The sequence below is a fragment of the Carlito syrichta genome, unplaced genomic scaffold (assembly GCF_000164805.1).
Source record: "Carlito syrichta isolate Samal-C Ts95f unplaced genomic scaffold, Tarsius_syrichta-2.0.1 Scaffold314111, whole genome shotgun sequence".
In the NCBI taxonomy this organism is placed as follows: domain Eukaryota; kingdom Metazoa; phylum Chordata; class Mammalia; order Primates; family Tarsiidae; genus Carlito; species Carlito syrichta.
In genome coordinates this window covers 385,496-401,259 of record NW_007258207.1, presented here as the reverse complement: position 1 = coordinate 401,259, position 15,764 = coordinate 385,496, and positions in this window count along the sequence as shown.

Sequence of the window (15,764 nt, the reverse complement as noted above, 5' to 3'; positions counted from 1 at the left end):
GGAGGGCCGAGGTGGAAGGATTGCCGGAGCCCAGCAGGTCGAGGCTGCGGTGGCTGGGAGTGGCCACTGAACTCCAGTCTGGGCGACAGAGTGAGACACCAACTAAAAAAAAAAAAAAAAGAAATGTGAGTTTATATTCACAATCATTAATAATGTATGCTTTCAAATACCTGTCTACATATTGAATGTGTATGGTGCTTTGAGCCATCTTGAGATATAAAGGGTATATATATTATGCCACGAGAGTGTAACTAGTGGCATGATGAAGCCATCATATGAAGTTAGCAAATATTTAAGGACTAACCTTTTGGAGTCTATTTAAGAATTTTTTTAACTGAAAAAAATGGATTTTTGATTTCATTAATAAATAATAACTTAATAAATTTGTATTTAATCTTATTTTTAAAATTTCATTTTCGTATGTTTGCTAAGTGTATAATACATAGTATAGTCAAACTGGCTTATAGTTTATAAATAGATATGCTATAGATATATACTAAATTTTTTCCACTATGGAGATGGACATGAATATTTGGAGACTTTAAAGAAATGATTTGCCACTCTGGCTAATATTAAAATCACTTGAGAACTTTTAAAAACTTTCAGAATTCTTGGACTCCTTGTCATTCATTGTTATAATTCCTGGGAGAGAAGCCCAAGAATTTATAGTTTAAACAGCTCCACAGGTAATTCTGATGTAGAGCCAGGGCTGGAGACAGGTCTAGAGACAAGGGTAAGAGTTTATCAATATATGTTTAGTTCCCAGACCACCTGCAACAGGCTTACCAGGGGAAAGGGATCCTTGCTTTTAATATACAATTTCCAGGCCTAACATCAGACTCGCTGAATCAGAATCTTGGGATCATGTAGGTACTCTGTATTTGGTACTATGCTAAGACTTGTGCACTTACTGTTTTATTTTAAACTCTCAAATACCTTTAATGTAGAACTATTTCCCTTTTTTTTTTTTTTGAGTTGGAGTCTCACTCTGTCACCCATACTGGAGTACAGTGGCCACTCCTGGTCACCGCAGCCTTGACCTGCTGGTCTCTGGCGAACCTTCCACCTCAGCCTTCCAAGTAGCTGGAACTACAGACGCGCTACCATGCCCGGGTAATTTTTGATTTATTGTAGAGATGAGGTCTCGCCAAGTTGCCCAGGTGGGTCTCGAACCTGTGGGCTCAGGCAATCCACTCACCTCAGCCTCCCAAAGCGCTGGGATTACAGACTGAGCCACCGAGCCCGGTTTCTATTTCCCATTTTATACATGAAAACACTAAGAGTCAGAAAGTATAAGGGTCACTCAGGATAAGGGTCATATGGGTGCAGTGCGTACAGGAGAATCTGAATTTTTAATAAGCTCCAAAAATGAGTCTTTACACGAACCAGAATTTGGGAAGCACTGGAATTTGGGAAGTATCCCTCTTTATCGGTCACTTTCATGTTAAGGAATTACAAGGCAGTCACTGGGAGCTATTATGCCAAAGAAAAATTACCTTTCTACCCTTAAACATGCAAAGCAATTATAGTTTATCAGAATGAAATACATTCATATTAAAGAGTCTCTGGGTTAGCATTTATGTTATTTTGATAATTCCTTTATTACAACATAGTAGTCATTCACTGGAAAGGCTCAGAACAATAACTGTCCTCTGTTAGTTCACATTATTCATGCAAGCAGAATAAATATAAGTAAATTGTAATTTAAAAAATTTGAGTATAACCAAGGTTGACAGAAGCTAATTAACTAGGACACATGCAGAAATGTTCTTAATTAGCCTTTAAAAATTGTCACTTATCTTAGGACTTCAACTCTTCAGAAGAATTTCCAAAATAAATGGCAAAGCACATGCGTGTCGAAGAAGGCTGTGACTCAGACCATCTGGACACAAAGACAGTTGTTACAAACACAGGAGAATGGCTAAGGCAGAATGACCGACCTTGTGTTGCAGAATTGTTGTCTAACTATGGAGGAGAAACTTAATATAATAATTTCCCCTGCTGGGTTAACTAAATTTATGTCATTATGTTGGGAAATAGTTTGGAAAAAGAGAAAATGAGGCAGGTGGTTTCTGACAACATGTCCCAAGAACTGTATGCATGCCACAAAATGTGTCTGTGGTGCATATAATTGTAGTTAGAGATAAATTTAGTTACACATACCTAAATTCAGGTTGTATTGCAGTTATTAGTATATTTTGTCTTTCTCAACAGTAAGGTAGCAAACCTGTGATCTATTGGATGGCACAGGACAGCAGACAATATTGGCAAATATAGTGTTTTAATAATTTTGACTTCACTGTCAACATTTAAACCTGGAGATATTCCACATAAAATTTCAGATTTCTGTTTCACTTCCATCATTGGAGCATATACTAACATTGGTGTATATTCTTAAATGGCACTCTATACTATCTCTTATTCTCAGATGATTTTACTCATTTATCTCCATTTGATCTGCAGTGCCTACTCTAAGAAGATAAAATGAAGAAGTGAGATGTAGGAGAGAGGAATCAGTCAGGTGCTTATTCTCTGTTAAAACTTTTACACTCCTTGTTTTACTTAAAACTTGTAGACCACATTTACTAAATGAAAATACAGAGGTTCTGAGAGGATGAATTACTCCACCAATGGCACATGACTCATAGCAGACGCAAAAGCAAATCAAGTTCTATTTTGGCCTTTTTTCCATTCTATGATCATAACTAGAGTAAAAATTGTACCCTTGTACTCTTGCACTCATATTTGCCTTTCTGTACTGACTGCTATAGGCAATGAGTTTTGTTTTCAGGTATCTTTCTTTTTAAAAAAATTACTTTCTCTATGTTGCATATTCAATATTATAACTGAAATTCATTTCTCACTTCAAAGTACAGAAAAAGATACAAGAAATTGTAGTGTAAGCAACAAAATATAACACAAATTTGTATTATACATGATAAAAAGGCTAATATCCTAGTACATAAAGAATTCCTTATTAATTTATTGAAAAGTTAAGCATCCCAAGGGCAAAATAGAGAAAGGTCACTCATTGACAGTTAAAAAAAATAATAAGCCGGACTTGGTGGCTCAGCCTGTAATCCCGCGCCTTTGGGAGGCTGAGGTGAGTGGATTGCCTGAGCCCGCAGGTTCGAGACTTGCCTGGGCAGCGAGACCTCATCTCTACAATAAATCAAAAAATCAGCCGGGCGTGGTAGCGCCTGCCTGTAATTCCGGCTACTCGGAATGCTGAGGCGGGAGGATCGCTGGGAGCCCAGCAGGCGAGGCTGCAGTGGCCGGGAGTGGCCACTGCACTCCAGTCTGGGTGACAGAGTGAGACTCCAACTCAAAAAAAAAAAAAAATAATAATAATACACAGGAATTCTTGATACATGTCCAATCTTAATAGAAAGCAAAGAAGTGCAAACTGAGACACAAAATTCCATGTTCACCTACCCACTGATCAATGTTTTAAAGGTGTTAATAATATTCAGTGTTGCTGAGGGCTAGGGAATGGGGTCTTGTTATATACATTTTGTTCATAGAAACTGGTACATCTTTCTGTTTTCAGATATCTCTCTGCTGTATCATGTCTGTGAATGTCAGGGGAAACAAAAACAAATGTTTATTAGCAGCTGTTATGTGAAAAGTATTGATTGAATTAGGTACATGCTTTAGACATGGTCCCAGCTTATACTGCTATAGAAGTGAACACACAATGGCTATAATCTAAATGCAGTATATGGGGCGTACCATGAGTGTGAGAAAGAAAATACTATATAGGAGATGAGAGATGGAAGAGATTTTTTTAGGATGCATTACTCCTGTGTGGTTATCAACAGTCATCTTTTATCTTGCTTTCCTCCCATGTTTTCAGGTCTCTAGCTGATTTTATGTATATTTGGAATATATATATTTCAAATGTGTTTGTATGTATAGAGATATAAAAATATATTTGTTTATGAATACATAAATTCAAGTAATGGGCCAGAACAATAATCTAGAACTATAGAACTCTTATCTCAAAATTTACCAGTTGGCAGAGCCAGGTACCATGGTGTACACCTACAGTCCCAGCTAAGAGGGAGGAGGATTGCTTGAGCCCAGGAGTTTGATGTCAGCTTGGGCAACATAGCAAGATCTGGTCTCTTTAAAAAAAAAGGTTAATAACTATGCAAGTCAGAATGCAGATCCTTGCTTTCAATAGATGTCAAATGCTGGTACAACAGTCACTGTAGAGGCAGTGTAGAGTAGAGTGGTTAAGGGCTCAGATTTTGGGCTACATCATCTGGATCTAAATCCCAGCTATTTCATTTATTAGCTGTATTACCTTGGGCAAGTTACGTCATCTCTCTGAGTCTCAGTTTGCTTGTCTATAAAATAGTAATAGGAAGAGTGTACTTGCCTTCTTTTATGGTTGTTGTGAGAATTAATGGTTAATATACGTAAAGTACTTAGAATAATGCCTTCCTTATGAGTATCATATTAGAATTAGCTATTGTTATTATTATTAAACTACTATAGTATACTATAGTATACTACAGTGATACTTTCAGTATTCAAATAAAATATGTTTTGTGACATCTGTTTCCTGGGTGTCTCTTCATTTAAAATCAAATAATTCAGAAGCTACTGTTCTTGAGTAATTGCACAACTTTCTCTCATTGTTGGGCTTGATGTAAGGTTGGCTTATTTCACAGTCAGCACCATTGGGAAGATTCTAAGAGAGTGGAAGAAGGCAAAGGAGTAGATTTTAAGTGCATTGGTAGTTTGTGACACGTGAACCTGATGGAAATCTACCCTGTCCTCTGTTCCTTCAATCACTCAGAGGTCTGAAGTACCATACTGTCAGGAGAAGCCACCAAATAGATTTCACTGCTTGGAACAGAAAGTTATTCTTTCTCCCCAACTCCTTATTTAGGTTGTGTGCCAAATTTTTGTTGAAAAGGAAGAGTCAGTGACATATAAGAACACAGTTAAGGTGTTTTATTTCTTTGTAGACAATTATTTTCAGTATCATTTTATGGGGAAATACAGGCTTTATAGTAGGAAAAAATCAAGTTTGGATATCCAGAGTCCTTGTCAATATGTAGTAAATGTTATATATTAATGTTATAATTGTTTATTAAGGTTTAAAAATTAAATATACAGCTGGGCAACATAGTTAGATCTTGTCTCTTAAAAAAAAAAAATCAAAGAATTAGCCAGGTGTGGTGGTGTGTACCACCTGGAGGCTGAAGAGGGAGGATTTCTTGAACTTGAGTTTGAGCCTATGGTGAGCCATGATTGTGCCACTGCACTCCAGTCTGAGTGACAGAGTGAGAACCAGATTCATTAAATAAATAAATAAATAAATAAAATAAACATTAAACATAAAATCTCTAAATTGATATTTTATTTTATTTTATTTTTGAGTTGGAGTCTCACTCTGTCACCCAAGCTGGAGTGCAGTGGCACACTCACGGCCACCTCAGCCTTGACCTGCTGGGCTCCAGCAATCCTTCCGCCTCAGCCTTCCAAGTAGCCAGAACTACAGGTACGCGTTACCACAACTGGCTAATTTTTGATTTACTGTAGAGAAGAGGCCTCGCCTTGGCCTCCCAAAGTACTGGGATTACAGGCTGAGTCACCAATTAATTAACCACTTTAATAATGTAAACTTTCAAATACTTCACTGAGGTAAATTTAACAGAATAAGATGCATCACTTTTAAGTTTATACTTACTTGCATTTAATATATAAACATTTTTCATCCTCTGTAAAAGTACTTATGTCACTTTGCAGTTAATTGCTTCTGTGACTCTACTGGCCCCAGGTAACAACTCATATATTTTCTGAAATTATAGATCACTTTTGTCTGTTCTAGAATTTCATGTATGTGCAATAATATGATATTGAACTGCCTTGAAAATGGCATGGAACTGATCGGAGTGAGTCTCTGCATGCATGGATGTGTGCAAGTGGGTGAGTGAATGTCCAACCAAGGGGGGACGGGATAGGGGAACAAGCGCCGGGGGCTCCCCTGCTGAAGTGGCGGTCATCTACCACTGCTGTGGATTTGCTGACCACCCTCCCCACTCCCACCAACTCTGCCAAGCCCAGGAGCATTCACCATTCTCGGGGCATTTCTTGGAAAGAGACTTTCCGAGGCAGCTTCTCAGTGCCTGGCGCCTCGCCCAACACCACCACCTGCAGCGACAAGTCAGACAATGGCAGGAGGGAACATGGAGAAAGCATGAGGAGGAAATCTAGAGCTGAGTCCTGCCGGGAGACGCAGGCCATCACCATTTTCTCTGTCCTGGAACTCCAGCTTGCCCATTACTGAGCAGCCGGCATCCTGAGACTGAGGGGTGAACTCCACACCCCCTGGGATTGATAGTCATTGGCACAGAGAGGATACTTCAGCTGCACCATACCCAGAGAGACAGGGCCGGGATGGAATCCCAGATGCCCCACTCCCAACACTGGGCCATTCACAGGATGACGGATGCAATGGGAGTGGGAGACCTAGCAGCAGATGAGCAGCGGAGTGTCTTGAACTGATCCAACTCCCTGCCCCCAGCAGCCCATGGGATGTCTGATCCACGTGGAGAGCATACCGATCAGCCTGCGTGAAAAGAACTGAGCACAGGTGGGTAGAGCAACCACAAAAGGCGCTTCCGATTGCACAGAGAGCAGGATGGAGGGTGGGTCTAGAGTCCAGCTTCTGCTTTCTCCGGGAGAGCCAAGATCCACAGTGCTTGGAAAATGCTAGCAGAAAAGTAACCTGAAGTTCCAGAACTGGCCACAAGAAGGAGCTAAAGACTCACATTTTTTTTTCTTGGCTTGGTTTCTCTATACATATCTTTTCTGATTTGATTTGCCCCTTTTTCTCCCTCTTTTTTTCTCACAATTTTTTTTTTTGGCTTGGATTGCTCTCTCTACACATATCTTTTCTGATTTGAGTTGCCCCCTTTTCTCCCTATTTTTTCATGTATGGTTATATTTGAGGGAGAGTGTATCTTCTTTTTGTTTTTTTATTTGTTTGTTTATCCATTTGTTTATTTGCCTGTTTATTTTCCCTTTTCTTCTTCTTAGTCTTTATCTTCCTTTATTCTCCCTTCTTTATTTATCTGTTCTTTACCTTTATCCTATGTTATTTTGGTTTCGGGGGTATACGTATGTTCCCACTGCATGGGGATATTGTGAGGTGGTGGGAAGGGGGTTCCAGGGGGCCCACACCCCAGTCAGTGAATACTGTGATCCTCAGGTAGCTTCTGAACCTTACCTTCCCCCATTATACCTCATTCAAATCTCAAAATTTCAACCCCCAACCCAGCTTCAAAATGGAATAAGTTGAGAGGCTCTACCTAGGGAAGAATAGGGAGTGGAACAATAGAAGTGAAAGCTATCCTCCCTCTCAATGAGAAATGGAATTAAAGAGGGGGGATCCATCACAGATGAAGAAGAATCCATGGAAGAACACAGGTAACCCCCCCCCAGGCCCCTAGAAGGACAACTCCAGAGAATACAGACTTTGGAACTCAAGCAATGAAGAATGCCCAGAATGACGGTCTTAGACCACAAAACCAGACATTGAGGTGTGGATGGACAGAATGAATAAAAATCAAGAAGGGCAAGAAGAAAGAATGAAAGAGTTGGTTACAGAGATGATACTCATAAAGAGCACAGTGAACAAAATAAGTAACAAACTGACAAGCATGGAAAGCAGAATTAACCAAATAGAAGAAAGAATCTCAGAGCTTGAAGACCGAAATATGCACCCAATCCAAACTGTTAAAAAAATAGAAAGGAAGCTTAAAAAGATAGAACAAAGCCTCCAAGGGTTGTGCAATTATATTAAGAGGCCAAACTTACATCTTAGTGGTATTCATAAAGCAGAAAGGGAGACAGAGGGCACCTTGGAATAAACATTCCATGAGATTATCCATGAAAACTTCCCTCATCTCATCAGAGGTGTGACCATCCAACCACAACCCCTGCATGGCATCAAATGAGAAGACCAATTTCTAGACACATAGTAATTCACCTATACAAAGTAGGTATGAAAGAAAAATTTCTAAAGGCAGTGAGAGAGAAAGGTCAGACTACCTACCAGGGAATACCAGTTAGGAGACTTATCTACAGAAACACTACAAGCTAGAAGAGACTAGAGTCCAATCTTCAAAGTTCTCAAAGATAAACAATTCCAACCAAGAATTTCCTGCCCAGCTAAGCCAAGCCTTATCAGTAATGGAAAATTAAAATTCTTCCCAGATATCCAGTCCTTAAGAGATTATGCTGCTTCCAGACCAGCTCTACAGGAGACACTTAAACAGGTATTAAGTACAGAAGAAAGAAAAAAAAGAATGGCCATGTACTTCCCAATAGTGTAGGAAAACACTGAATCAACAGAGAATACACCTTGACTTCAAACTTGAAAACACAAACATACATCAACCCAAAAGTTAAAAGAAAATAAGCAAACAAATGTTATAAAATCTCCATGACAGGAATGAACTCTCAAATTTCAACAATCACCTTGAACGTGAGTGGACTAAATGCACCACTGAAAATACATAGAATGGCAGACTGGAAAAAAATGCATAACCCAACAATATGCTGCCTTCAGGAAACACATCTCACTACAAAGGACACCTATAGGCTCATAGTTAGAGGATGGAAAATAAACTTTCTGGCAAACAGAAAACAAAAGCAGGCAGGAGTCACAATTTTAATATCAGACAAAACAACCTTCAAGCTATCAAAAATTAAAGAAGATATGGAAGGACATTAATGATAAAAGGTTCAATCCATCAACAAGAACTATTCATCCTAAATATATATGAACCCAACACAGTGGCACCAGGGTTTATAAAGCAACCACTAAGCAGAGCAAAAAAAGGATATCGACTAACACTATCATAACTGGAGATTTAAATACTCCATTAACAACCCTTGCTGGATCATCAGTGCAAAAAATCAATAAGGAGATCTGGAATGTCGACTTGATGCTTGACCAAATGAACTTAATAGATACCTACAGAACACTCCATCCAACAACAGAATGTACATTTTACTCATCACCACATGGAAATACTCCAAGATTGACCACATTCTTGGCCTTAAATCAAGCATAAACAAATTCCATAAGATTGAAATACTACTATGCACCTTCTCAGACCACAGTAGAATAAAATAAATACCACCACCACCAAGGTTTCCCCAAAACACACAAAGACATGGACACTGAACAGTACAATACTGAAAAACTCCTGAATAAACACAGAAATCAAAAAGAATTTAAAAGATTCTTGGGAACAAATGAAAACAAAGTCACATCTTACCAAAACCTTTGAGGCGCTATGAAAACAGTACTAAGAGGGGAATTATAACTCTATAAACACACATCGAGAAAACAGAAAGGTCATGGGGCAATAGCCTAACAAATCACCTAGGGGAGCTGGAAAGGCAAGACCACCAAAACCGTAACTTCAGCAGAAGAATACAGATCACCAAAGTAAAAGCCCAAATACAGGACATAGAAAAAAAAATAGAAAAAAATCAACAAAAATAATCTGGTTGTTTGAAAAGATAAACAAGACTGATGGACCACTAGCCAGACTCTCTAAGAAAAAGAAAGAAAATGCCCAAATAAACACAATCAGAAATGCAAAAGATCAAGTCTCACTGACTCTGAAAAAATACAAAAGGTTGTCAGAGATTACTATGCACAACTGGATGGAAACAAATTCAAAAACCTAAATGAATTGGAGCACTTTTTGATACCACACAACCTCCCAAGGTTGAAACAAGAAGAAATTGAGACACTAAATAGACCAAAAACAACTCATGTAATTGACTCTGTCACAAGTAAATTACCCCGCCCCCCAAAAAAACTCTGGACCATATCGTTTTCCAGTGGAATTCTACAAAACATACAAGGAGGAGCTGGTATGAGTCCTATTGAAAGTATTCCAGGCAATCAAGAAAGAAAGAACTCTCCCCAAATCATTTTATGAAGCTGACACCACACTGATACCCAAACAGGGCAAAAACCCAACAAAGAAAGAGAACTATAGGCCAATATCTCTGATGAACATAGATGTAAAAATTCTCAACAAGATTCTAGCAAATCAGATCCAACAGCACATCTCAAAAATTATTTGTCATCACCAAGTAGGCTTCATCCCCAGGATGCAGGGCTGACTCAACATCTGCAAGACAATAAATTAGAATTAAATACATGAGCAGATGTTAATAAACCCACATGATTATATCATTAGATGCAGAAAAAACTTTTCACAAAATCCAGCATCCATTATTGATAAAAACTCTTGAATCCCTAGATACAGAGGGAAAATACCTCAAAATAGTAAGAGTCATCTATGATGAGCCCTCAGCAAACATGGACAGAAATTGGAAACTTTTCCCCTGAAAGCCAGAACAAGACAAGGCTGCCCACTCTCACACCTCCTGTTCCACATAGTGTTGGTTGTTCTAGCTAGAACAATCAGACAGGGGAAGGAAATTTGTGGTATTCAAATAGGAAGAGAGGAAGTTATGCTGTACTACTTTGTGAATGACATGATTCTATCCTTGAAAACCCAAGGGAATCTGTCAAAAACCTCCTTGCACTGATAAAGGACTTTGGCAGTATCTCAGGGTATAAAATCAATGTGCAAAAGACAGTTGCATTTTTAGATACTAACAACAAACAGGCAGAGAATCAAATAAAAAAATACAATCCCAATCACAATAGTCACAAACACACAAAAATGAAATGCCTTGGCATCTTTCCAACGAGAGAATTGAAAGACCTTTACAGTGAAAACTACAAAATACTACTCAAAGAAATCAAAGATGACACAAACAAATGGAAAAATATTCCATGCTCATGGACTGAAAGAATCAACATTATTAAAATGTCCATCCTACCTGAGGCAATCTACAGATTCACAGCAAAATAAACAAAGTGGGAGGTATCGCACTGTCAGACTTTAAACTTTATTATAAAGCTACAATAATAAAAACTTCCTGGTATTGGTACAAGAACAGGCATATAGACCAATGGAACAGGACAGAGATTCTGAAAGCAAAACCTCAATTTCTCAACCAACTTATCTTCAACAAAGTCTTCACCAACAACCATTGGGGAGAGGAGAATCTTTTTAGTAAATAGTGCTGGAGAAACTGACTGACCACATGCAGAAGAGTGAAACAGGACTCCTACCTATCACCATACACAAAAATCAACTCTACATGGGTTAAAGACCCAAATGTAAATCCTCAAACTATAAGAATTTTAGAAAATGCGGTAGATACCCTTACAGAAATTGGAATGGGCAACAAATTCCTGATCAAAACTTCAGTAACTGATGTCATAAGAGATAAGATAGACAAGTGGGATCTCATCGGATTGAAACTTCTTCAAAGTCAAAGAAACTATCAAGAGAGTGGGGAGAAAGCTCACAGAATGGGAAAAAATATTTAAATATTTGCCAACTGTATGTCTGACAAAGGCCTAACACCTAGCATCTATAGGAAACTCAATCATGCTGAAAGGAAAAAAAAGAAGCCCCATTAAAAAGTGTGCTAAAGATACCAACAGACACTTCTCAAAATAAAATATATGAACAGCCAACAGACACATGAAAAAATGCTCAACCTTGCTAATCATCAGAGAAATGCAAATCAAAACCACATTGAGATACTACCTAACCCCAGTAAGAATGGCCATCATTAATAAAACAAAAACAAGAGATGCTGGCACAGATGCAGAGAAAAGGCAACGCTTCTACACTGTTGGTGGGAATGCATACTAGTTCAACCTCTATGGAAAACAGTTTGATGACTTCTAAAGGAACTAGAAATTGACCTTCCATACAACCCAGCAATCCCCCTACTGGGAATATACCCAGAGGAACTCAAATCATTCTACAAAAAAGATACTTGCACATGCATGCTCATTGTAGCACTATTCACAATAGCAAAAACACGGAACCAACTGTGCTGCCCATTGAAACTGGCCTGGATAAAAAAAAAATGTGGTACATATACACAATGGAATATTACACAGACTTAAATAAGGTCAAAAGTATGGACTTTGCAGCATCTTGGATGGATTTAGACTAAAATACTCAAGAATCTATCACAAACAAATAACTGAGTGCCACGTGTTCTCACTCATAAGTGGACTCTGAACATATAGCATAATACTGCAAAAAGGAATTGGCAGTAGCAGGACACTGCTAGGAGAGGAAGGGAGGGGGGTGGCACGTAACATCAATAAGGTGACTGATCCTAATCCAGGTGAAGTGAGGACCAACGAGAGGCCCAAACTTCACCAGCTCCTAAACCACTTATGTACCCAATCCTGATTTGTACCCCACATCTTGAAAATTTAAGAAAAATAATAATATGATATCTATCCTTTTGTAAGCATTTTTTCATGTGATTATTGGTCATTTGTATTTTTTTTAATGTAGTGTTTGGTCAAATCTTTTGCCCATTTTTAATTGAATTGATTCCCTTTTTATTGAGGTATAAGAGTTCTCTAAGTATTTTGGATACAAGTCCTTTGCCAAATATATGTATTGGAAGTGTTTTCTCCCAGTTTATGGCTTGTGTTTTTCTTTAATTAATAGTATGTTTTAAAGGGCAGAGTTTTTTAAATTTTGATGTAGTCAGCTTGAAGTTGTATTTGCCTTTTATTATCTCATTTCCAAAGTTACATAGCATCACTCCTGTTGTCTTCCATTAGTAGAAGCAGTTACAAAACTCCACTGAGTTTCAGAGTATGAGACAGAGTTCATCTCTTAATAAGGCAGAGAAAAGTTTTGAAAGAGCACGTAGGATGAGAATTATTGTTGTAATAATTTTGTAAAATATAATCTTTTAAAACATGTGTCCATTTCATCTAATAAATTTGTTAGTATAAAGCTTTTTTTGGTGATAATCTCCTAGTATCCTTTTAGTATTTAGTAAGATCTGTAATAATGTCCCTTTTTTATTCTTATAATTGGTAATTTATGTCTTCTCTTTTTTCTTTTCATTGGACTAGCTAGAGGTTTATACATTTATTAAATTTTTTTCAAAAAACCGGCTTATGATTTTACTGAAGTTTTTCTATTCTTTATTTTATTGATTTCTGTTATCTTTGTAATTCTTATTCTACTTACTGTAGATTTAATATATTCCTTTTATTTATTATTCCTCTTATTCTTATCCAGCTTATCAAGTAAGAAGCTTAGAACATTGGTTTAGACTCTTATTCTTTTAAAATATATACATTTAAAGTCATTAATATTATTCTAAGCACTGCTATAGATGCATTCCATAAGTTTTTAATGTTGTCATTAATTTCGCTATTACTACCATTCAGTTAAAATATTTCCTAATTTCCTTATTGAATTTTTCTTTGACTCAAGGCTTATTTAGAGATGCTCTGGTTTAATTCACAAATAGTTGGGAATTTTCCACTTTTCTATTTGCTATGGATTTATTTTATTATTTCCATAAAATAATGTAAAATTACATAACATAAAGTTAACCATTTTAAAGTATAAAGTTCATTTGCATCTAGTACATTCAGACTGTTGTGCAGCAATCACCTCAGTCTGGTTTCAAAATATTTCTTTTGCACTGAAAAGAAACCCTGTATTCTTTAAGCAGTCACTCCACATTCTCTCTTCTGGAAAACACTAATTTCTTCTATCTGTGTGAGTTTGCCTATGTTGGAAATTTCCTACAAAAATTGAGTCATAAAATACGTGACCTTTTATGTTGGGGCTTCTTTTGTTTAGCATGATGTTTTTTGAGGTTTATCTGTGTTATAGACTGTATCACTACTTCATTTCTTCTTGTGAATAGATAACATTCTATTGCGTGAATATACCATGTTTTGTTTACTTATTCATCAGTTGATGGACATTTGGGTTATTTCCAATTTTTGGCTATTTTGAATAAGGCTGTTGTGAACATTTGTGTACAAGTTTTTGTTTAAATACATGCTTCCAAGTCTTTGGGCACATACGTAGGAGTGGAAACACTGGGTTATATGGTAAGTATGATTAACTTCTTGTTCATCATTAAACTTTTTTCATTGTAACTCTACTATTTTATATTTTTACTAGCAATGTGTAAGAGTTCCAATCTTTATATCCTTGCCAATATTTATTTTCTATTTTTTTATTATACCCATCCCAGTGGATTGAAGTGATTTCTCGCTGTGGTTTTGATTTGCATTTCCCTAACGATCAATGATATTAAGCATCTTTTCATGTGCTTGTTGTCTATTTGTATATCTTGGGAAAAATGTCTATTCAAATTTTTTGCCCATTTTAAACTTTTTTTGGTCTTTTTGTGTTGAGTTGTAAGAGTCTTTATATATTTTGGAATCTAGGCCCTTATGAGAGATGTGATTTTTAAGTATTTTTTCCCATTCTGTGGGTTATCTTTTCGTTTTTTTTGTTAGTATCTTTGAATGCTCAGATGTTTTTGATTTTTGTTGAAGTTCTATTACTGGTTTCTTTTTTTGCTTTTGGTGTCATATCTAAAATTCCAATGCCAAATCTACAATGATGAAGGCTTATTGTTTATTTTCTTCTTGTTGAAGAGATTGTTCTTATCCCATTGTCCAGTCTTGGCACCACTGTTGAAAATCAATTAACTATAGATATATGCTTATTTCTGGACTCTTAATTCTATTTCATTGGTCTATATGTTTATCCTGTGCCAGCATCACATTTTTTTGATTACTGAACTTTGTAGTAAGTTTTAAAAATTAAGACGTGTGAGTTCTCCAAGTTTATTATTCTTTTTCAAGATTGTTTTGGCCTTTTGGGTTTTTAGAAACTTCATATTAATTTTAAGATCTGCCTTTCCATTTCTGCAAAAAAGGTCATTGGGATTTTTATAGGGATTGCAGTGGATCTGTAAATTGTTTTTAAAAAGTATTGCCATCTTAATAATATCAAGCCTTCTAATCCATAAGCATAAATATCTTTTAACTTATTGATATCTTCTTCAATTACTTTCAGCAATGTTTTGTACTTTCCAGTGTATAAGAATTACAGCTCTTGGACAGATTTACTTTAAAGTATTTTACCCTCTTTGATACTACTATAAGTTGAATTATTTTTTAATTTTCTTTTTATAATTGTTCACAGTTATTGAACTACAACTGATTTTTGCTTGGTTGCATGATTTTGTGTGCTACAACTTTGGTACATTTGTGTATTAACTCTGATAGCTTTTTGGTAGATTCTTTAAGATTTTCTCTATATAAGATGTCTTAGTCTGTTTGGATTGAATATGTCTTAGTCTGTTTGGATTTATCACAAAATATCAAAAATTAGGTAGCTAATAAACCATACAAATATATTTCTCACAGTTCAGGAGGCTGGGAAGTCCTAGATCAAGGCACTAGCAGATTTGGTGTTTGGTGGGGACTTGCTTTATGGTTCATAAATTGCATCCTCTCTATTGTGTCTTCACATAGTGGAAGGGATAAGAGAGCTCTCTGAGGTCTCTTTCATAAAGGCACTAATTCCATTTATGAATGCTTCACTCTCATGACCTAGTTATCGCCCAATGGCCTTACCTCCTAAGACTATCACCTTGGATGTCAGGATTGCAACATATGAGTTTTGGGGAACACAGGTATTCCGATCATTGTGTCAGATCATATCATCTGTGAATGGAGATAATCTTACTTATTCATGTACAATTTGAATGCCTTTTACTTATTGACTAATTGCTTGGCTAATTGCTCTGGCAAGAACATTCAGTACCATGTTGAATAG